This window comes from Ovis canadensis, chromosome 25 (genome assembly GCF_042477335.2).
Source record: "Ovis canadensis isolate MfBH-ARS-UI-01 breed Bighorn chromosome 25, ARS-UI_OviCan_v2, whole genome shotgun sequence".
NCBI classification, from domain to species: Eukaryota; Metazoa; Chordata; class Mammalia; order Artiodactyla; family Bovidae; genus Ovis; species Ovis canadensis.
Genome location: NC_091269.1, coordinates 50,234,650 through 50,259,634, shown reverse-complemented (window position 1 = coordinate 50,259,634; position 24,985 = coordinate 50,234,650). Strand labels below are relative to the sequence as shown.

Here is a 24,985-nt window from a genome sequence, read left to right as displayed (position 1 = left end):
GGTAGTTCAATGGTAAAGAATCTGCCTGCCAATGCAGGTTTACACAGGAGACTCAGATATGACCCTGGGTGGGGAAGATCCCCTGGAGAAGGATATGGGAACCCACTCCAATACTTCCTGCCTGGAAAATCCCATGAATAGAGGAGTCTACCAGCCTAGAGTCCCTGGGGTCGAAAAGAGTCGGACATAGCAGAGCAACTAAGCACGTATGCATGTTGTCTTGACCTATTGGTCTACAGTCTTCCTTTTGTATATTTTTGGGTGATTGGAAAAAGGGGGTGAGGGAATGGGAATGCAGTGGGCAATCAGGCTCTGTCTTCTGCCCAACTGGCTATGTTTGTCATCTGCTTTCTGTCATATGTTTCAAAATGCCAAGGTAAGGATATTAGTTGCTCAGTAGACAGACCTTCTTCTTGACCACAGCTTTTGAAAGGTGGCAGGGCTGAGATCTAGGACTACACAGCTATTGAATAGCAACATTACTTACCTTAAAGCCAGCAGCATGCTTCTCCCAGTGTCTGGATCTCTTCAAGAAGATGGAGGGGGTATATTTTCATGCCTGGGCTAAATTCGGTTGTTGGTGTTAGGGTTCCTCTCTTGTTCTTCTTCCTCTTATATACTTTGCATTCGTCTGATTCATGCTGTCTGTCCTGAAGTTGTCAATTCAGTCCCACAAACGTTTATTAAGCATCTGTCATGTGCCCAGAATGTGCATGGCAGGCACTCTTGAGGAGCCAAGAGTCATAATGCTCATTCTCAGTCTTTGCAACTTCCTAGCAAATATATAACTCTTCTTCAGGATGCCGGTTGATTCCTGTGAGAGAATTACCATCTATTGAGGCTAACACTGGGGGCAAGAAGAGAAAGAGAGTGGGTTTGAGAGACACTTTGGGAAAAAGTGCACAGGCTTTCAGTAGTTGGAAACAAATAGAACTGGCTGTAGTCAGAGAGCAGAATGTCAGTAGGGAGGGCAGCAGCACAGGGGGATGTGTTTGAGGGACAGCAGTCAGTACAGTTTGGCAGGAACACGGTGTATGTATCAGGGAGCAGGGAGGCATGAGGCTGAAGAGTGGGTTGGGCATTGAGGAACTTTTTTATTTTACTTAAGAAGCTATAAATAATTTTTTATGAGTCTGTGAGTTAGGAAGTTATAAGTAATTCAGTAGGCACTAGGGAGCTACAGAAGATTTCAAAGCAAGAGAGTGATGGGATCGGACCTGAGCTTTAGAGAGATTGACCTGGCAGTCGTATGAAGCATTGTTTTGCCTGGAAAGAAGAGGATGCAGAGATACTGTGTAGGAGCAGTGGTTACCCAGGAGGAGATCAGGAACCTTGAATAAGAAAAAGAAGGGGAGAATCTCATGTGAGATGAGATGGTAAAACAGACTCCATGAATGAATGCGAGCTTCCTTCCTGGTGATAGAAGCCAGGGCCCATGCATAAGAAGAAGCTTGTGGAAAGGAGAGACTGGCTGTAGGAGGAAGCAGTGTTGGTCAGTTGGTTGTGTTGGGTTTCAGTTATGATTCATTTCTGCATGGACTCAATGGAAAAGTCCAGGTGGGCCTAAAGGTGGGTGGAAATGAAATCCTGAATCCAGGAGAGGGTCACACTTAGAGATCCACCCCCTTGCTCATGTTCTAGGAGTGGAGAAGAGCCTCAGGGGAGAGGATCCTGAAAGCAAGCTGAAATACAGAAATCTGAAGACCAAGTTAGAAAGGACAGAGGGAACCATTGGTGAAGCCAGAGAGTCACAAACTGAGCTGAGTTCTCAATGTCCTTGAGGAAGGAGGAACACGGGTCACAAACTAGGAACAAACGTCCACTGCCTATTTTCCTCTAAATAGATTTGTTTATGTTTTATGCCTCCTTATAGCCACAAGTTTTAAAAAACTTATAATGGACTAACATAAACATACCAGCAGGCACACAAGCTTGAGACACATGCACGCACGCACACACACACACACACACACACACACACACACACACCGTGGTTCCTCCAGCCCTCCATGACCCTCAGGCACAGTTACACTAAGTAATATCCATGTAGAAGCAGATACTCTCCTTTGTCTGAATTTCAGCAAAGGTTAAGAGCCTCAAGTAGGGAATGACATTTTTCTTTGGAAGTATGGCTGTAGTCCTTGGAGATCCAGCATTAATTGGGGGCACAGGGTACATCCTAAAGTCTGAGATAGCTTTTACTGTTCCAGAGAAGAAAATGTGACTTCTGCTTTATATGTGAGGGAGATCATATGAATTGAGATCTCTAAATTATATTGGACAACAGGAGTCCAGATTCAAAAGGGAGCTTCCTAAACTGGAACTATGGGACAAAATCCACAGAATGGAATGGAATGGAATGAAGACCACTCAGCATTAAGTTTCAAATAATTAGTCAAGACAGGCTGGATAAACCTTGCTGATAGAGGTGCAGTTTGTTTGGAGCAGTGATTATTTCATCCTGGCTGGTCTGAGAGGGAGTGTGTCAAGAGCTATGAAGATCTGAAGGAAGGCATTGACAGACAGGGAATGCTGCCAAAGGGACAACCAGAATGGGGAAATGCTTGGCTACGTGTCACTTGCCCAGAGGTTAAGAGAGTGAGGCTAGGGCTTGAAAGGGTGATTTTAGCCTCTGCTGCATGGAACAAAACCAGGATTGATGGCTAATGATTAAGGAGAATCAGATTTTAACCTCGCGGAAGAAAGGCATGTCCAGCACAGAATTGGCTGCCTAAAACGATGGTGAGAGTCCTATCACCACGTGACCATTTGCCAAAGGCAAGTTCCTGGCATGATCTTTTTGACGGCAGGGAAATTGAATGAGATGAGTTCTGTGGTCCATTATGACTGTGGATCTCTGTTATTTTCTTGATTTTGATGATATAGAGCTCTGTGTTTTAGAAGGTCTTCCTCCAGAAGGAGAGCTACACTCTTTGGCAGAATTGGGGTCATACCAGATCTCTTCGTGGAAACTTCCATGCCCTTCCAGAATGGCCCTGTCTTTGTGTCTGAGATGGGGAGTGGCCTGCATTGGGGTGAGCAGCTGCACATCTGGCTTTTGCATTAATTTGACGGACCACCCCCATCTTCAACTCCCATGTCACCCCTGAACACCTGCTCTTTCCAGTTTTCTCCCCTCCTCCCCTCCCCCAAGCACCCCTCCCACCCTGCGCACCAGGACTTCTCTTGCTTACAAGTGTACCTATACACATATCCCATACACATTCTCCCTCCCTGAAACCAGAGAAGCCTTTTTTTCAGCCTCCCATATAACATTTCATTACCACAATATTCTCTCTCAATTCTGAACTGGTGGTGGGGGAGAAGCCATTTCTCTTTATACCCACCAAACGAACAAAGCTCAGCGCTAAAATATTTTTCTTCAGTTGTAACTGAAATGGCTGTTGGCTTCCGTCCCAAAAACCAGAAAGACAATTATACTTAACTGTTTAGAGATTTATAAATACCACACTGGAGTAGCCTCTAGGTAGTAACTTTAGATACCCAGCCCAATAATTTTCTTTTATTGGTTTGTGATTTAGATCTTATTTTGAGTCCTCTATAATAAGAGGAGTACATTTCATTAAAAGAGCTTACTAAACAATAAAGAAACTCTGGCTTAGGGCTCTGAGCGGGTCTCAAGTACAGAAAGGGGCCTGCCCCATCCCATTTCTTGCGTGGACATCATGAGATGGATCTCAGCACAGCGGGGCACATGTGTTTCAGTAAAGCAGTCATTGCAGCCATTTTCTAAATGACTTCAACTTGGGAGAATTTTTCCTACACAGCGTATTTCACCACATGAGAGATGCTCTGAAGACTGCCATCTACTATTCTGGCAATTGACTGACAGTGAAGGAAACAAGGAAAAACCACCACCATCACGATCTGTAACAGGAGATCGAGGAAGGAGGGATGCTTTCCGAACCTATGGAGGCTTTTAGACCCTCCGTAAAAGGAGGTCTAATTAGGGGAGTAGAAATGGGGAAGAGAAAGTCAGAATGGACAGTATCACTTATTCCTTCCAATGGCCTGCTTAGCAGAATTCGCTTTCTGACTCAAGCTGTGCCCAGCTTGGGACAATTGCAGTGAGAGGAAATCTGAGCTTCAGAGACAAAACAGATGTGGGGAGGTGTTGGGGTGTGGCTGAACTCATTGTCCCAGCATCAGGCTTGCATGAGCTGCTTAGCTACTCAAAACTCACGTGCCTAGTTAATGCTCTTTTTAAAAACACTACAATCCCCCCTTTTATCTTCAGATGAATCATGAACCACGCACGTTCATAGACAATATCTCATTTAATCCCCCCAGTAACCTGCTCAAGCAGATGTGATTTCTTTCTATTTTATAGATGAGAAAACTGAGATTCAGGAAAATACAGCCACTTTGACCAGAGTCTCTTAGCTCAGATCCCCAAACTGTCTGATTCCAAAGCCTGTGCTTTTTCTTACCACATCAGTCTGTTCTCAAAAGAGAACAAGTGTTCTGATGAAAGCAGGCCTGAATCTATCCATCTGCTTTTCGGGCTCATGGAAGCATCCCTGGGGACAAGCATTCAGGGAAATGAAAGCACTCAAGGCACACCAGACTTCCAAACTGCCTCTTGTGCTCAAGGGCTAACTTTGTTCTGCACGCTCTTGTATCTGGACATCCTCATTTTGTGTGACCCTGGCCCTCTCTACCCCAGCAATCAGAGATACTAGGACCCTCTTGGTACCCAAGGACAGACAAGAGCAGAGATGGGAGAAGACTTCTTACCTGCCTCTGTGAACAATGTAATTGTTGAACTTATTTTCCTGTTAATATACATTTGATTTTGAAGCTGTCAGAAAGAAGCTGGAAAGTTTGAACCAGACATTGCTTTCTTTTGTTCAGAAATATGTTTCCAGGTTTTATCTACTTATCCCACTTTCCAGGTGGAATTTTCCATGGAAGGCAGAGAATGAACAGATTATTGTAGCTCTCAGAATCTAGGATTTCAGGGTGTGTGTTATGCTGAAAAATGGCCCAGATAAATCGTCCTATAGGAGGAAAGTGTGGTTGTGTAATCAGTTCAGTTCAGTCACTCAGGCGTATCCGACTCTTTGCGACCCCATGGACTGCAGCACACCAGGCTTCCCTATCTATCACCAGCTCCTGGAGCCTGCTCAAACTCATGTCCATTGAGTCAGTGACGCCAACCAACCATCTCATCCTCTCTCATCCACTTCTCCTGCCTTCAATCTTTCCCAGCATCAGGGTCTTTTCCAATGGGTCAGTTCTTTGCATCAGGTGGCCAAAGTATTGAGTTTCAACTTCAGCATCAGTCCTTCCAATGAATATTCAGGATTGATTTCCTTTAGGATTGACTGGTTTGATCTACTTGCAGTCCATGGGACTCCCAAGAGTCTTCTCCAACACTGCAGATCAAAAGCATCAGTTCTTCAGTGCTCAGCTTTCTTTGTGCTCCATTTCACACATCCATACATGACTACCGGAAAAACCATATCTTTGACCAGACGGACTTTTGTTGGCAAAGTAATGACTCTGCTTTTTAATATGCTGTCGAGGTTGGTCATAACTTTTCTTCCAAGGAAAAAGCATCTTTTAATTTCATGGCTGCAATCACCATCTGCAGTGGTTTTGGAGCTCCCCAAAATAAAGTCTGTCACTATTTCCATTGTTTCCCCATCTATTTGCCATGAAGTGATGGGACCAGATGCCATGATCTTAGTTTTCTGAATGTTGAGTCTTGAGGCCAACTTTTTCACTCTCTTCTTTCAGTTTCATCAAGAGGCTCTTTAGTTCTTCACTTTCTGCCATAAGGATGGTGTCATCTGCATATCTGAGGTTATTGATATTTCTCCTGGAAATCTTGATTCCAGCTTGTGTTTCATCCAGGCCAGCATTTTGCATGATGTACTCTGCATAGAAGTTAAACAAGTAGATGACAATATATAGCCTTGACATATTCCTTTCCCAATTTGGAACCCATCCATTGTTCCATGTCCGGTTCTAACTGTTGCTTCTTGACCTTCATATAGATTTCTCAGGAGGCAAGTAAGATGGTCTGGTATTCCCATCTCTTGAAGAATTTTCCACTGTTTGTTGTGATCCACACAGTCAAAGGCTTTGGCATAGTCAATAAAGAAGAAGTAAATGTTTTTCTGGAACTCCCTTGCTTTTTCAATGATCCAGTGGATGCTGGCAATTTGATCCCTGGTTCCTCTGCCTTTTTAAACCCAGCTTGAACATCTGGAAGTTCTTGGTTCATGTACTATTGAAGCCTGGCTTAGAAAATTTTGAGCATCACTTTGCTGGCTTGTGAGATGAGTACAATTGTGTGGTAGTTTGAGCATTCTTTGGCATTACATTTCTTTGGGATTGGAATGAAAACTGATCTTTTTCAGTCCTGTGGCCACTGCTGAGTTTTCCAAATTTGCTGGCATATTGAGTGCAGCACTTTCACAGCATCGTCTTTTAGGATTTGAAATAGCTTAACTAGAATTCCATCACCTCCACTAGCTTTGTTCTTAGTGATGCTTCCTAAGGCCCACTTGACTTCGCATTCCAGAATGTCTGGCTCTAGGTGAGCCAGATAACCACACCATCGTGGTTATCTGGGTCATGAAGATATTTTTTTGAGTAGTTCTGTGTATTCTTGCCACCTCTTCTTAATATCTTTTGCTTCTGTTAGGTCCATACTATTTCTGTCTTTTATTGTTCCCAGCTTTGCATGAATAGTTCCCTTGGTATCTCTAATATTCTTGAAGAGATCTCTAGTCTTTCTCATTCTATTGTTTTCCTCCTATTTATTTGCATTGGAAAGAGTGGTTGTATAATCAGAGAAGATAAAAGAAATCTTCTCATTTCGCTGATTCACTGAAGCCCCTGATGAGATTCTGTATGAGGATCTTTACCTGAGCATTAGTTTCCTAAGCTGCCTGAGGTTAGTCCTTGCTCTTTCCGTGGTCCATGCCATTAAGACACTATAGGGATCTCTAGGCAGAAGTGACATAGATGTGTACAATGAATTGTAAGACACAACTTGAATGTACAGAGTACCTTGCAAAACGCATGGTATGAGTCCTTTGTAATTGCCGAGGCATGAATGAGACCATTAGCACGCATGCCTCAGGCTATCAAATGATCCTAGGAATTACCCAGGAATTACACAGGTACAATTATCCTGTGTATTGTCTCTACCCATCCTTTTCTTTTAAAAAAAATTTTTTATTTACTTATTTATTTGGCTGTGCCAGTTCTTAGTTGCCACACTGAGGATCTTTGATCTTTATTGCAACATGTGGGATCTAGTTCCCTGACCAGGTATCAAACCCAGGTCCCCAGCATTGGGAGCACATAGTCTTAGCAACCTAACCACCAGAGAAGTTTCATTACTTATCCTTTTATAGGCAAAAACTCATGTGAAGTCCTAAAACCTTTATTTCCTTTTTTAAAAAAATGGCCCTGCAAAGAAGTCAAGTGACTTATAAATGACTTAAGTTTTGGACTGACAGAATATTTAAGGGTATGAGTGGTTATACTTCAAGGAATGTTCTGGAGGAAATTATTACCCCACTGGAAAAGCAGTATAGTAGTCATTGAGCATCTTGTTACATATCTCCTGTAAAGAGTTTCTTCTGGATATCCTAAGTACCACATGGCCATCATCACACAGTGTGTTATGAGAAGGTGTTAGTTGCTTTGGGCTGTGATGCTCCGGAGTCAGTGGAGTTGAATTTAAAAATAGGTGTGATTATTGTAAGTAAAGGGGCTGCAGGCGGATGGAAAGGGCTGGGGCAAAGTGAGAAAAGGCATACGAGCAGGAAAGGTCAAGTTTATTCACAACAGGGCACTTGGCTATATGTCTACTGATGATATAGCTGAGGGGCTTAAAGATCTCAGAGTGTCAAAGGAAATGATTGTAGGGGAGATCACTGTTAACTTGGATAGGCTCTCAAAGAATGGCCTTTTCTAGCATCTTGCTGACCTCCCCGCTCCCATGTATTGTCAGGCATTTAAATGCCTAGCATAGTGCCTCACACCTAGTAAATACTCAGTAAAGCTTGGTGGAGTGAGAAGATACATGATTTAATCCCCATATCTGTTGTTTGCAGACTGCTCTGCCTTAGCTTGCCCTCCAATGAGATAAAGCAGTTCAATCCCTCTGTTAAATACTACATCCTTTCCTTCCAGGCTTCAGCCACTCTCCATTCATTTGATAGCTGGGCACTGGGCAAGCGTCCCAAAGATCAAAGATGTTGAACTTGTTAATAAGAGCCATGGTCAGACTTGTCTAAGAGTCCTCTAGTGCAAATCATCCCATTGTTTTAATCTATGCTAATAGCTCCTGATCCTCAACATTTTACTAGCCTCACTGCAGGTATATTTCACTGTACCAGCCCAAGGCCTGAGGAGGCTGCAGCATTGAAAGCCTCAAAGTTCAGTAACATCCAGAAAACATCTCTACTTTCTGCTCTAGGGGGCTTGGAATGGTTTCTCGGAGCTTCCCTGGCCACATGGAGATCGATGCTGTCTCCTCTCAGCAGCTGATGGGCAGCTAACTGTGCTCTATCACCTGGGTGGGGAGTAGGCAGGGGCAGTCCAGCAGATGGGTTTTGTTGCTCTGCTTATTGATGGTGAGGGCTCCCCGGGTGGCGCTAGTTGTGAAGAATCCCCCCGCCAATGTGGGAGACACAAGAGATGCAGGGTAGATCCCGGGGTCAGTGTGGTCCCCGGAGAAGGCACTGCAACCCACTCCAGTATTCTTGCCTGGAGAATCCCATGGACAGAGGAGCCTGGTGGGCCACCGTCCATGGGGCCCACAAGGAGTGGGACATGGTTGAGTGACTGAACACAATAATGGTGAATCTCAAGTGGACTGTCAGAGGGGTGACGCCATTGTGCAGGGTCAAGGAACCAAGTTTTAAATCCTACTTATGTCAGTCATGTGGCATTTAACTTTGGATAAGCACTCTGATTTCACTTCTTCATCCCAGAAATGGGGTTTGTTAGAGTGGCACCACCTAAATATCCTGAGGGACTGTGTGTGAATCCAAGAAGATGATGACTGCAGAGTGGTTTCATAAAGCATCAAGGGCTTTAGAGATTGCCTTGTGCAGTCAAGTTAACCATGGTGTGTGTGGGCTCTAGAACTGAAAACTCTGATTTGAATGCAGCTCTGTTACCTACTAGGCTGGGACAAATTATTTAACCTCTCTGTACCTTAGTTTTCTCATTGAGAACACTAACTGTACCTGGTCCATCAAATTTCTTTGAGATATAAATGAGATATAGGACTTTCTCTAGTCCATATATTACCTTTACATGAGTCAGAAAAAGTCACTTCTTTCTTGATATACTTTACTTCCATCTGTTGAAAACTTCTCATAATACACTGATTATCTTTGAACAGTATGCTTTTCTACCATTGCTGGGAAAAAAAATCATAATAAATATGCAAATATAATGTGTCCACAGTATGAGTGATGCCCACTTGGAAGCTGTTGCTCGGTATCTGACCTTCATAACCATACATGGCTTGAGTGGATGGATATGAAACAGTATCGAGGGTGAAGTTAGAGATCAAGCACATTTAGCCTTTTTGCTATTCAGTTCAGTCGGTTCAGTCACTCAATTGTGTCAGACTCTTTGTGACCCCATGGACTATAGCATGCCAGGGTTCCCTGTCCATCACCAACTCCTGGAGCTTGCTTAAACTCCTGTCCATCGAGTCAGTGATGCTAGCCAACCATCTTATCCTCTGTCATCTGCTTCTCCTCCTGCCTTCAATCTTTCCCAGCATCAGGGTCTATTCCAATGGGTCAGTTCTTTGCATCAGGTGGCCAAAGCATTGGAGTTTCAGCTACAGCATCAATCCTTCCAATGAATATTCAGGACTGATTTCCTTTAGGATTGACTGGTTTGATCTACTTGCAGTCCAAGGGACTGCATGGGTCTTCTCAAGAGTCTTCTCCAACACCACAGTTCAAAAGCATCAATTCTTTGGTGCTCAGCTTTCTTTATAGTCCAACTCTCACATCCATACATGACTATTAGAAAAACCATAGCTTTGACTAGACAGACATCTGTTGGCAAAGTAATATCTCTGGTTTTTAATATGCTGTCTAGGTCATAACTTTTCTTCCAAGGAGCAAGTGTCTCTTAATCTCATGGCTGCAATCACCATTTGCAGTGATTTTGAAGCCCCCCAAAATAGAGTCTGTCACTATTTTTATTGTTTCTCCATCTGTTTGGCATGAAGTGATGGGACTGGATGCCATGATCTTCGTTTTATGAATGTTGAATTTTAAGCCAATTTTTTCACTATCCTCTTTCACTTTCATCAAGAGATCCTTTAGTTCTTCACTTTCTGCCATAAGGGTGGTATCATCTGCATATCTGAGGTTATTGATATTTCTCCCAACAATCTTGATTCCAGCTTGTACAACAATCTTGATTCCAGGCCGGCATTTCACATGATGTACTCTGAGTATAAGTTAAATAAACAGGGTGACAATATACAGCCTTGATGTTACTCCTTTCACAATTTGGAACCAGTACGTTGTTCCATGTCCAGTTCTAACTGTTGCTTCTTGACCTGCATACAGATTTCTCAGGAGACTGGTAAAGTGGTCTGGTATTCCCATCTCTTGAAGAATTTTTCAGTTTGTTTTGATCCACACAGTCAAAGGCTTTGGCATAGTCAATTAAGCAGAAGTAGATCTTTTTCTGGAACTCTCTTGCTTTTTCTGTGATCCAAGAGATGTTGGCAACTTGATCTCTGGTTCCTCTGCCTTTGGGCTTCCCTGGTGGCTCAGAGGTTAAAGCATCTGTCTGCAGTGTGGGAGACTGGGGTTCGATCCCTGGGTTGGGAAGATCCCCTGGAGAAGGAAATGGCAACCCACTCCAGTACTCTTGGGTCGCAAAGAGTCGGACTCGACTGAGCGACTTCACTTTCTCTGCCTTTTCTAAACCCAGCTTGAACATCTGGAAGTTCTCAGTTCACGTATTGTTGAAGGCTGGCTTGGAGAATTTTGAGCATTACTTTGCTAGTGTGTGAGATGAGTACAATTGTGCTGTAGTTTGAATATTCTTTGACTTTGCCTTTCTTTGGGATTGGAACGAAAACTGACCTTTTCCAGTCTGTGGCCACTGCTGAGTTTTGCCAGTTTGCTGGCATATTGAGTGCAGCACTTACACAGCATCATATTTTAGGACTTGAAATAGCTCAATCAGAACTCCATCACTTCCACTAGCTTTGTTCGTAGTGATGCTTCCTAAGGCCCACTTGACTTCACGTGCCAGGATGTCTGGCTCTAGGTGAGTGATCACAGCATCATGATTATCTCAATCATTAAGCTCTTTTTTTGAATAGTTCTTCTGTGTATTCTTTCTACCTTTTCTTAATATCTTTTGCTTTTGTTAGGTTCATACCATTTCTGTCCTTTATTGTACCCATCTTTGCATGAAATATTCCCTTGATATCTCCAATTTTCTTGAAGAGATCTCTATAGTCTTTCCCATTCTGTTGTTTTCTTCTATTTTTGCTATTCATATTTGATCATTTTTCATTTTCTTTCATTTGCTCACTCAAAATAGCAATTAGCAAGGTAGGGTTAGCCATTTGTATGCATCAACCAGATTTCTTGTTGATTCTGTTCATCAGTAGATATGCATGGGACACTGATAGTGGTGGAAACCAAGACCCCTTTGGGAAGTGAGCCATCAAGGTTAGGGAGACTTACAATAGCCTACAGAGTGTTGAAGAAGAACGAGGCAGACTGATTGAGACCGCTGGAGTTTTCCCTCACAGACAGGCAGTGTGGTATCCCTCAGTGGAACTCTTTTAGGAAGCAGAAAGGCGAGGCCTCCGCTCAGCTCTGTGGCAGCTGGTTATAGAGGAGCGCTGGCGATTGGGTGGAATGACATCAATCCAGAGCTGCTGCTGGCTGAGTGGAGTCCATGCTGCTTCAGTGAGATGATAGGTTTTACCCAGCCTTCCTCCTTTACCTGTTTTTTCTTCAAAAAGTATAATTTAGGCTCTCAGCCTGAGACCCCAGGGAATGATTTGTTCTTCATTGAGAAAGGGGTCTTGCATCCTTCTAAGTGCCTAATAAAATAATGGGTCTCTTCCCTAGTGCCCCTCCAAACCCCCTCCACCACCACCACATGCGTGCACGCTCAGTCACTACAGTCGTGTCCGACTCTTTGTGACCCCATGGACTGTAGCCTGCCAGGCTCCTCTTTCCATGGGATTCTCCAGGCAAGAATACTGGAGTGGGTTGCCATGCCCTCTTCCAGGTGAACCCCCGCCATAGGTCTGTGCAGAAATATTTGCATATGCATTCAAGAAATTTACCAGGCCTTTAAGGTCTTTTCACCTTAGCTGCACACTATAATCAACTGTGTGACTTTTTTAACCCTGCCAAGTCCAGGCCACATCCCAGAGCGACTAAGTCAGACTCTGAGCATCAGAGATTCCAAGGGGCAACTACAGCTGAGAAGCACAGACCTCTGTTCTTCTTTATGCAAAGTGGCTATCTGAGCCTCCTAGCAGGGCTACAGAGTTACTAAGCTCAAATCTCCATGGACTGGCAGCCTCCTAAGGGTGATATCTGGGAATTTTGGAGGGCACCTAACTGACTCTTGAACTTCTAGCCTTACTCTATTCCAGTCCAGAAAGAGCAGAGGAGATAAAGTAGGGGAGTGTGCATGGGAGAGATCAAGGCAGGTGGGGGCAGGTAATTTTCAGAATGCCTAATCGGCAGAGGAAATGGGAAATTCTTGAAAATCAATCAGACTCTGGTTCTAATGACAAGGAAGGACAGTAAATAATGAGAGAACGTCAGGGTTGAAGTTTCACACTTAATCTATAAACCTACTTTTAATAGGCCCTTGGGTGCTTATAAATTCATGATACCTTTCTTCTTATTGGATTATATAAGGCTGTTCCACATTTCTAAAGGCAACCCAGGTGTGTCTCTTATTTATTTATCTATCCACTTATTTATTTATCTATTTACATTTAGGATATTGAAGAATTTTTTTAAAGCCCTCTTTTTTATGAACATTAATTATATACCATGCTAGGAAGCAATTGCCTGTACGTTATGAAATATTAAATCAAAATGCTTCCCATTCCCAGATGTCCCAGAGATAAATACAGCAGTATATTGAAGCCCCTCTTGGAGCTGTTTTGCCTGCAAATTTATTGTTTTGTCTCCATTTTCAGAAAGCCCTGTTTTCTGTGAAGTATAGCACTCTAGGTAGTTTTTAAGGCGCAAACTCCTCTGGAGTTGCCTGTGTCGGCAACAACTCTTATGTAGATGGTACACGAGGGATGGCGTGTTGATCGGCTCCTTTAAGATGACAAATGGGCAGAGAGTGTTATTGTCTTTGATTGCACGCCTTACATCATCTCTATGTAGGAATAAGAGGGCCATACTTTATCTTTAGCCATTTTATAAATATTTAAGTCCTTATAGTTGCCTAAAGATATTAAAGCATATTTTACAGTAGTCGGAATATAAATATTATATATAGCACAAGATACCAAAGTAGTTTAATGAATTCGTAATTTTCTGTTCACATTTATTGGAATGTGTTTTATGTTCCAAAAGTTCCATTTAAAGAATAAGATACCATTCTGCTTCCTGACAACACACCAAGTGTTGGCTGGCGTTTCGGGCGGGGGTCTCAGTCCCAGTGTCTATAGAGGTTTTCATTAGGAAGCAGGAAGTCAGGGCCCTGAGATATATTTCCCCCATCTCTATATTTAAAACTATATATAAATAACTTTTTGAATAAACAATTCTGGTGCTTATTTAAATCATTAAAGCATTCCAGAGAGAAAACTTTTTATAGCCCCTTTCCTCTATTTCAAGGAGTTTAATTCAGAGAACCTCAGTCAGAACAATGAAGATGTAGTTTGCAATTTTCCCTTCCTCCCCACCCCCTTTCATAGGGACACAGACCCTGATGGCCAGTATGCTGCCTGATACAGGCTAGGGTAGTGCCTTCCTGATACAGGCTGGACATTTCTCGCCATGTTAGAGTCCCCACTTGTTCCCTCCTTTTCCTAAGTGCCAAGAAGTGACAGGGAGACTATTACTGCACCTCTTTTCAATTTTCCAGTGAAATATAAAGACTTCCCTCTTTAATATTTCACAAAGTTTCTCCAGCTCCCAGCGGGAGTCCATGCTGGGTAATGTTCGCTAATTACCAACAACAAAACTAGACATACAACCCTGGTAAATTACCTGACCCTTTCCATTTTAATGAGACAACAAGGATTTCTCGAAGTGATGTTGTTTCACTGGTTAATGGTGTCAGCAATGTTGTAATTGTGGGTTGAGACACATTAGCTGAACAACCACATGTAGGAAGGGCTTTCTCTCAACAAGCCCTTTGGAGACTAGAACCATATTATCATTAAGCCTCTGTCATTTGCATGCTGCTAATCACTTACTTTATTATCCAGCATATCCATTGTCTTTCTTTAATTGCTCTTTAAATTAAAATTAAAAATAGTTCTAAAGCCCACAATGACTGGGATAGCATCTTGATTATGAAGATAACTTCAAGGAAATGGAACAACTGATAACATATTGCCAGGATTATGAGCTAGTCCCACTGTTCTGTACTGTGCCTGCAGGCCCCAGGGGCCTAATTGTGGTAGTTTCTCTTCCTTCAGCCCACACTGTTTGTTTAATAAATGGTTATTTATGGCCTTTTCAGCCATTATAGCAACTTTGGAGAAAGTACATCCTTCTCATTGGTTTTGGCGCTGAAATTTCATTCTCCTGGCAGAGGTATAAAACAGAATTGAAATGCAGGATCTACTCTACAAAGTGTGAGGGCCTCTGAGAAGAGATCCTCTTGATTCTTCTTGTTAGTTTCTTAGGAGCTTATTTTTTAAATTTAGGCTCTTAAAAGAGACAAACTTCAGAGCTGAAAGAAACTTTAGAGTCATCCCCATTTTATAGATGAAGAAACTGAGGACCAGAGTGGCCTCTCTGACTGTGATCGCATGACAGGAGATGAAACCGGACTGTGTGTTAATGAGTGGATTGGATGCAGGGCTCCTGGAGGGAAGACTAGCTTTATGGGCCACTCCCATATTATCTCATGCCTAGAGCTGCGACGTGCATTTAGTACGTGCCTCTCATACGCCTGTACTGATGTTTTTGATGTGAAGTATTGCAGGCGACATAAAAGACTTGAGTTCGATCCCTGAGTCTGAAAGATCTGCTGGAGAAGAGCATAGCAACCCACTTCAGTATTTTTGCCTGGAGAATCCATGGACAGAGAAGCCTGGTGGGGTACAATCCATGAGGTCACAAAGAATCAGACATGACTGAGTGTCTGAGCACACAGCACATATGCCAGGATATTAGAAGGAAAGGCTACTGTCTCTCACTTTTTCAAAAGATGATCCCAGAAATGACTCCAGACATTCCTGAATACTGAGTGATCAAACTCAGAGTCATCATGCTTCTGATATTGCATACAGCTCCCCAGAATTAGGATGATAGACTTTTGAGAGCCAGAAGCCATTGGGAAGCCATTGGGAAGCCACTGGGAAGCCATTGCTTTATCTGCCTCAGTTCTACACATGGGCAAACTGAGTTTAGGTAACATGTTGAATCTCTTTAAATTCTCACAGGGATTTAGGGGATAACCTGGAGCTAAAACCCATGTCTTTTGATTCTCTGTTTTTCTGTCAATATCGCCACTCTATCATTGACATCGTCATCATCAAAAATAAAGTAGTATTTATACAGTGCTTACTCTGTGCTGAGCACTGTTGCAAGCAGTTTATCTGTATTTTTCAAACTTTTAATTTTATATTATTAATAATAATATACATGGAATTATTGTTAATTGTATTAATATTATTATGTTATAAATTTTATATTGGAGTTTAGTTGCTTAGCCACGTTGTGTTAGTTTCAGGCGTACAGCAAAGTGATTCAGGTATACATATGAATGTATCTATTCTTTTTCAAGTTCTTTTCCCATTTAGGTAGTTATGTAATATTGAGCAGAGTTCTCTGTGCTATATAACTGTATTATTTAACTCGTTTAATCTTCATGTCATATTACGCTTCCATTTTATAGATGAGAAGACTGAGACATAAAATTAAATTGCCCCAGATCACAAAACTAGAAGCTGAAGGAGGCAGCACTCAACCTAAGCAGTCTAACTGCAGAATTCCAGTTCCGTGGTGTTAGGGCTCATTTCAGGATGTGGTCCAAGGATATTGATCATGGCGTAAACAGAGATGTTCAAAATCAAACTAGCACCAGTCAGCCCCTTCTTTAGTGAAGATCTGTGTGTGGGGAATGCCTCCCTCTCAAAATGCCAGATCCCAGTTACATATTCAGCTGGCAGCATCAACATATATGCAGGAAAGCCTTTAAAACTTCAAAGAAAACATTTACAGTGCTTTCTTTTAAAAGACTATCAAATGTTTGGAACCTTAGCCGCTATCCCCAGCCAGGCGTCCTGTCTCTAGAACCTGTCGGAGACAGCTGGCAGAGAGTTGTCAGTGATGGGATTCTGTTCTTCCTGAATTGCAAGGCAATGCCTTGGACTACTTGGCAAATCCATCTTTTACAGCTACTTAATTTTCTGGGCGCTTAAGATACGGGTGTTTTAGTTTGCTCGTGATTTCCTAGCCCTGGTTTTTGCTTAGCCGGCCATTGGTTTGTATTAAACCAAACAACTGGGGCCCATTTGGCATTTGGTGTTTTAAATGTAAAAGGACGTTTGAATTACATGACAAATGCTGAAAAACAAAGCCCACAGCATTGAGAACATAAAGAAACTGTTTATAATGTGAAGGTGGTTACATTTTCAGTCAATCTATCACTTTAATGAGCTCTTTGCATTTCTTTGATTAATGCTCACAAAAGTGGGAGAAAAAATTGATGTAATGGAAACAAAACAGTATATAGTCTTGGCAGCATGAGGGTTTCTGTGTGTTTTACTAGTATCCACTCTGTATCGCTGCCTCACAATGTGTACGTCTGCCTTTTCCCTGGCATAGTATGCCTCTAGTTTACTGGAAATGTGATCCAGCATGGAAGAGAAGATTCTATGTTACTGGCAAAATGGCCTTTGTCCTCTTGTGATGGCAGCAAAGTGGGAGGGTCCAGAAAAGGAACTAAAAAGTAATAATAAAGTAGAAACAATAGAATTTTCCATGTAGTTCAATAATAATAATGATACAGAAGGCTGATATAGTTCATGCCATATTGAAATGAATCCAATAGGTTTGGCTATATGAAAAGAGAACATTAAAGATACTTAAAACAAATTTAACCACTGGTATATAGTAATTGGTAAATAATCAGTAGTAATTCTTATTTTAAAATAATGAATAAAGGAAAAGGAAAAAGTCCAGCTGAAGATATCTTTATGAAGTAACTACATAGCGGGAGGAAAGCTGGTCAAGGTAGGCTTCCTGGAGGTGGTGAAGGAAGGGTGGGAACTGAGCTGAGGGCAGATCGAGGGGACAGCATGTCTTAGGTGGTTAAGACTTGGTGGGAGCAGGGAGGGGAATCAGCAAGTGCCACTCTTCCGTGTTAGAAACCAGCTTTAACTGCTCCTCTCTTTGGCTGAAAGAACAGAGCGCTATACCTTTCCAGGGGTTCTTTGAAAAGTGAAAGTATCAGTTACTCAATTATGCCCAAACTCTTTGCAACCCGTGGATTCTCTGTCCATGGAGTTCTCTAGGCAGGAACACTGGAGTGAGTAGCCATTCCCTTCTCCAGGGGATCTGCTTGACCCAGGGGTTAAACCTGGGTCTCCTGCATTGCAGGTGGATTCTTTATCATCTGAGACACCAAGGAAGCCTTGGGCCCATGTAAGCTCTCAGCATCCTTTGCTCTGAGATTGAATGGCTCATAAAATGGTAGGAAGTTGAAATAGTAGAGAACTGGGAACCTTGAAAATTCTTATTTTGACAGTGTTTTCCTAAAGCCTCTTAATCTGTCGCTTTTGGTCACATCTATCCCAGAATCTTGTTTTCCCCAAATTTAAGTAGATCAAAATGACCTTTTTAGGATTGATACAGCTCAGTAGTATGAGTCCCTCCACTGTGTCAATCAACTGTTCTCAGCCCATGAAGATGACATGAAGTTGTGAGGTTTCATGCTTTTTCTTTCATTGATTTATAATTTTGGTAATTTTTTCCTCCTTGCACAAATAAAACATATTTACTTTACAAAATTTAGCAACTATGTATAAACAAAGAGAAAACAAATACACATTGCTTATAATTTTAGCATTCGGACATAAGAAAGTTAATGTTAGTCTTGTTTCTGCAGATATAAATATTTTACTCCTCTAAAATGGATCACGCATAATAGTATGTACCTGTTTTTTTCCCCCCATACAATTTTATCATGACCATTTTTTCCATGCATAAAGTGATTTTCTGCATTATTTTTAGTGGATGCATACTTGACATCAGTTTCCTAAAACTGGATATTCATGCTGTTTTCATTATAACATTGTTACTTAATAACTACAAATGAAGAACATAACCAAATCTTTAATATGAAGAAATATTGGCTCTACATATATTTTTAGAAATGAAATTTTTTAAGCCAAAGGGTATGTCAGATTTTAAGTCATTTGATCTGTACAGCCAAAGTATGTCTTATTTTTAAGTTGTAAGATGAATTTGGAGGAGGTAAAAAGTGATTGAGAAGGTGTGGAAAATTCATCAAGACACCATGAACTTTTGTGCAAATGAAGATGTTAGACCAGGTGGATATTAAGTTTCTTTCCAAATCTGTGGTCTTAATTGTGCTTGAGTTGTAGCTAGTTTCCTCTCCTTCCTCCCTCCCTTCTTCATTCCTTCTCTCCTTTCCTCCCTTCCTTTCTACACCAGCCCCTCTGAAAGATAGGTATTAAGAAGAGTAAGCTCTTTAAGTTTAAGGAAAGAGACTGCTTAGAGAGACAACTCTTGCAAACATATTTGTTTCAGTGCATGAGACCTAAGTGCTGATTATATCTTACGAAACGTCATGGGCAAATAGCTATGGAGAACTTTGGCTGGTTGATTGCTTGGTTGGTTCAGTTTCCTTTGGTTTAATTTAGACCCAAACAGAAACTCCAAAAAAGATTAAGTACCTTGTGCAGCTTCCCAAGGCTTTCATTAATTACAGTCTCTAGAAAAGGGTATTGTTAAAAATATCAATGTTGCCGATTATAAAGAAAGAAATGGAGAGGGAAGTATTGACCCAGGTCTCATCCCTGGTCACTGGCAGTGAACAAGAAAGCTTCAGTGAAGATACAGTCACTTGTTTCAATAGAAACTCAGACATTCATGCACCCTTTTACCAAGAAAAAAATAGAGATTTTTCTCAGTTACTGTACTGTTTTGGCATTTTTGTTACAAGTAGTGGAAATCCAACCCCCAAAGGCTTAAATAAAAAGAAGGTCTTATAACTGGGGTGCCTCTGACTTTGGGCACGTTTGAGCCCAGGAGCCTATGTCAGAGCTCTGTCTCACTTTCTTTACCCCTGCTTGCCTTTGACCCCTGGTGAGCTAAATGGTCACCAACAGCCTCATACTTTTTATCCTTCTTTAACATCTTTTCCATCAGGTCTTGAGGAGAAAACAGTTTGGCCCCAGCTTGGAGACTAGCCATATGTCCAGGATGATGGGGTCGATCTTGCTGGCCCTGGAGTCAGACTGCCTGGCTTCCTGTTGCCACTGTTGTAGACAGGGTGGGAACAGAGTTTCCACACACACACCCCATCACCACCACCACACACATACCAAACACTGTGGAATGGGTTTCTCATGTAGTTAGTTAGTTAGTTCAGTCGCTCAGTCATGTCTGACTCTTTGCGACCCCATGAATCACAGCACGCCAGGTCTCCCTGTCCATCACCAACTCCCGGAGTTCACTCGAATTCATGTCCATCAAGTCAGTGATGCCATCCAGCCATCTCATCCTCTGTCGTCCCCTTCTCCTCCTGCCCCCAATCCCTCCCAACATCAGGGTCTTTTCCAGTGAGTCAACTCTTTGCATGAGGTAGCCAAAGTATTGGAGTTTCAGCCTCAGCATCATTCCTTCCAATGAACACCCAGGACTGATCTCCTTTAGGATGGACTGGTTGTATCTCCTTGCAGTCCAGGGGACTCTCAAGAGTCTTCTCCAACACCACGGTTCAAAAGCGTCAATTCTTCAATGCTCAGCTTTCTTCACAGTCCAACTCTCACATCCATACCTGACCATTGGAAAAACCATAGCCTTGACTAGACAGATCTTTGTTGGCAAAGTAATATCTCTGCTTTTCAAATGCTGTCTAGGTTGGTCATAACTTTCCTTCAGACAAGGTTTAAAGGGAGCAAGTAACAACAAAATCAGCTATTCTGGCTCTGCCACCAACTGGTCCGTGACCTTGGACTTAGTAACTTCTCTGCTCTGAGCTTTAGTGTTCTTCATCTGTAAAGTAGAAGTAATGATTAGAGGGTTTCCAAAGTTCTTCCATCTCTAACAGAGTGATTGGCAAAGAGGCAAAAAGAGACCCAACTGGTGTAGCTTTCTCAGAGCTCTCTATTAATATAATTTATAAAACTTTGACTTTAGGCTCTAGGTAGGGAAGAATTATCAGCTCCAAGCTCATGAGTTTCTTGGAATAAAGCAAAAATAACACAGTTGAAACTAGCAAGGATGTTCTCATCCCCCTTCTTCCCCAGCATTGACTTCCAGTAACCTGTCGGGGGCCAGCACCATCTTCTGCTTCTAAGTGGAGAGTGGTCAGAGTAGCCTTTGACCAGTGTCAGGAGAAGTTGCTGCCTTGTCAAATAATCATTTTTTATTGAGTCAACACTGGTCAGCTCCTAGCTGTCATGACTCAGGGCTCCAACTTTGTGGAAAACCACTGAAAACGACTATGAAAAAATATTACAAGGTTCAACTTGGGTTTTCCCTTGGCCAGATTTCTCTAAAAAAAAAAAACAACAAACTATTTCCTAATCAGCCTATGCATGTGGACTTTTCCCCCCACAAGTTAAAAAGCAATCATGCTTCTATATATGGAATTTTCTTTACTTCAGCTGCTGAAGAATTTGTTGGAATACATACTGCAAAAATGACTGCTGTGGCTATTACTGTACTTGCTCAGGGGAGCTATTCAGATGCCTCATTTATTGGAGCTTAATAGATTAAAAGTCCAAATTGAGTCTCATGATATAAGCCTAATCAAGTTCTAATCTGCATAATTTTCCCATAAGCAGCAATGGGAAATTTGGATAATTTATGTTTCAGTGGTTGCCAATCATGTGTTAAATAGCATTGTTGCATTTACTTATCAAAATATTTTTATTGATCTTCACTTCATCTGACATTTGGCTTTGGGGTTTTTTTTCCCCTGGCATTAACAGGAAATTTAATTCATCTCCTAGATGATGTAATATGAGATGTTTCTCTTGATTTTAACATGTCTTTATAGATCATTTTTAATGGTGATCTTTCCCTTTTACAACTTCATATTGAATACCTGTCTCAGCAAACCTAGATGACTCTGCCTAATTTATTTCCCTAGTTTAACGTAGCATATGGATTTCTAACCATCATTTATATGCACACAATAAAAGATAATTTGCCCCACCATTTGAACCAATTCCTTTATGTTAAATCTATGGGGGCGGGGGAGGCACTTACCTTCCTTTCTCCATCTATTTTAGGGGAGGTGATTTATAAGAATTTCCATCTCCCTCTCTCCCTGGAAAAGCTCGGGGATTTAACCAGGGAAGATTTAGAAAGTACTTTGTGTTTTCCCCCATGGAAAAGTACTGTAATAAAGCATTTATTATATGTACTGAGTTGTGCATGCTACCATACCAAAGCAAGTTAAGCATAACTGCAGTGGGTCCCAGCTGTTATCTGCTATTGTTTAAAAGTGAAAACAATAAAAGAGTAACACTGGCTCAGGCCTCCAACTTGCCTGCCAAGCTCGGCACGTGAGAAAGAGAGACCATCACAGAAACAGAGGCCATCACACACGGAGGGAAGGCAGCCTGGAACAGGCTAATCCTTGGTCTCTGAAGTCAGACTGTCTGGCTATAGCCCCCTAGATGTGCCACTTACCAGCTGGGATGCTGAAGGAAGTTATCTGACTTCCTCTGAATCTTATTTTCCTCATATGCGAAATGGTAGTATTAGCAGTTCCTGTACTGTTAGGGTTGCTGCTGCTGCTGCTGCTGCTGCTGCTGCTGCTGCTAAGTGACTTCAGTCGTGTACGACTCTGTGCGACCCCATAGATGGCAGCCCACTAGGCTCCTCTGTCCCAGGGATTCTCCAGGCAAGAACGCTGGAGTGGGTTGCTATTTCCTTCTCTAATGCATGAAAGTGAAAAGTGAAAGTGAAGTTGCTCAGTTGTGCCCGACTCTTAGCGACCCCCTGGACTGCAGCCTACCAGGCTCCTCCGTCCATGGGATTTTCCAGGCAAGAGTACTGGAGTGAGGTCTCCTTATAGGTTTGTTATGAGGAATAAATGAGGTGGCCTGTGAAAAAAACCCTTAGCTCAGCTTTGGTATGTAATAAGAAAGAATATGCCATGGCCTTCATTAGAGGAGGCCCTGGAGTCCATTTACCTAGGTGCAGATTCGATCTGCTTAGGCCTAGATGTCGGAGAAGGCGATGGCAGCCACTCCAGTGCTCTGGCCTGGAGAATCCCAGGGACGGGGGAGCCTGGTGGGCTGCCGTCTATGGGGTCGCTAAGAGTCGGACATGACTGAGCGGCTTCACTTCACTTTCATGCATTGGAGAAGGAAATGGCACCCCACTCCGGTACTCTTGCCTGGAGAATCCCAGGGATGGGGGAGCCTGGTGCGCTGCCGTCTATGGGGTCGCACAGAGTCGGACATGACTGAAGTGACTTAGCAGCAGCAGAAGCGACTTAGCAGCAGCAGCAGCAGGCCTAGATGTATCCTCTGGGGCAAGTTGCTTAACTCATTGTTCTTCAATCTCCTCATCTGTAATACAGCACTATCTACATAGGATGGTGGTAAGAACTAAAGTGAAAGCAAGAGCAGGTTTTGGTACATGGTATTTCAGTTGCTTAGTCATGTCTGACTCTTACGACGCCATGAACTGTAGTCTGCCAGGCTCCTCTGTCCATGGGATTCTCCAGGCAAGAATACTGGAATGGGTTGCCATTTCCTTCTCCAGGGGATCTTCCTGACCCAGAGATCGAACCCAAGTCTCCTGCATTGCTGGCACTCTTTACTGACTGAGCTACATCTTATAATCCCAATCTGTAGGGATAGGATGTTGGAGAGACTGAAAGTTAAAACACGAGCAGGTTTTGGTACATACTGAACACTCAGTAAGTGTTGGACTTTACTATTTTTTCCTTAAGGTTCTCTTTAAGCCTGCCTTCTTCATTCTCAGTTATCTTAGTCTAGATCTAGAACATTCTTATCTTTGCGTTGAGTTCTATAAGGAACATGACATTGGTCTTTCTCATTTTTGAATGTACTCACAACTTCATTACCCTGGAACCCTTTTCTAGCCATTCCCTCTGGTAGATCTTATCTGAGTCAGAGCCTGTGATTGCTTATAACCACGGATGCTCCTTGGATGCTGCGTCTGTGTGCATACATGCAGCCGGTACCCAAAACAGTTACTTTAAAAAATGAAACCTTAATAATCTTGCTATTACCGAGTCTCTCCTCCTTGAACCTTTTGGGCATAGGCCAAGTGTTTGTATTAAATTCTTTCACGTGAAGCCATCCAAACAGAAATGCCCTTGTCATATTTAACTAGAGGTCAATTAATCTTCCAGTAACTTCCCTGATACAGACCAAGTGCTGCTCACCAATGAATAACCAGTCATAAAAAGAATATCAAGTACTACAGATTTTGTTGAGCTGAACCCAACAGTGGTGTATGTGATTGAGGACACAAATGTTAGAAAAGAATGTAGAGAGTAGTGAAAACCATTTCAAAAGCCCAGGAAGCAAAATAGGAAAGTTCATGTCCTTAAATAAATAGAGGAAGTAGAAATTAAGTCTAGAAAACAGAAGACTCCAGAGACCTTGCAGTTGCTATAATGAATTAAGAAGCTTTCTTTCGTGAGACTGGACACCAGTCTTTCAACATACTAAAAAATTCTTAGCCATCTGATATCCAAAATACTCCTTCCTTAAATATTTTAGACCATATTTTTAATCACTGAATTGATCTGATTATTTCTACTAAAATATGTTCACACTACTAATGCTAATTAATGTTAACTAATTAATGTTCCCATTAATTTTTTTAGGATTTTCCTCAATGTGAAAATTCTTTTTTAAAAATCTCTACCAAAAGCTACCTCAGTTCTTTATCCATAGGGAGGGGGGAAGCTGCTACAGATATTTACTGTGTGCTTGGTAAAATAGTAACATTGGTAGTCAACATTTTAAAGTTTTTGGTTCATACCAGACATTGTACTAGATGTTTTGAACATACTATTTCATCTTATTCTCACAACTGCCCTGTATAAGAGGTAATCCAAATTTAGACAAAGATACAGAGGTTTGGAGAGTCTGTGCTATGTTTGTGGTTATATTTCTTATCAGTAGATGAGCCAGAATTTAAACCTAAGACAGCTGACTCCAGTGCGCACGCTCTTACCTATTCCACTCCATTCCTTCTTTGTGGGCCAGGCAATTTGTAGACAGTCTGGGATGCTTAAATATATAGAAAATTCAGGCTTTAACCTAAAGTTCTTCTACAGCGTATGGAGTAAGCATGCTTGGCAGAGGGCAATGTTGGGCCCATTTCTGCCTGATGTCAAAGGGATAGAACAAGTAATGTAAGCCCATCATATCTGCACCTGAAGATTGAAATGGGGCAGGGCTTTCATGTAAGGAGATTAGGTAGTCTTTAAAGTTATCTTTGGCCCAGAACCTGCCTCTCATATCCGCACTCAACAGAGAGAAATGGGAACACATCTAAAGAACCAGGAGGCCGTCTTGGTAAAAGCT

At 42.1% G+C, this 24,985-nt stretch overlaps 1 protein-coding gene across 7 annotated transcripts in view; it reads left to right on the top strand.

Annotated features, from left to right (window-relative positions):
• Window positions 1-24,985, top strand: part of KCNMA1 (potassium calcium-activated channel subfamily M alpha 1) — a 764,306-nt gene that overhangs the window by 696,934 nt on the left and 42,387 nt on the right. The window lies entirely within an intron of this gene.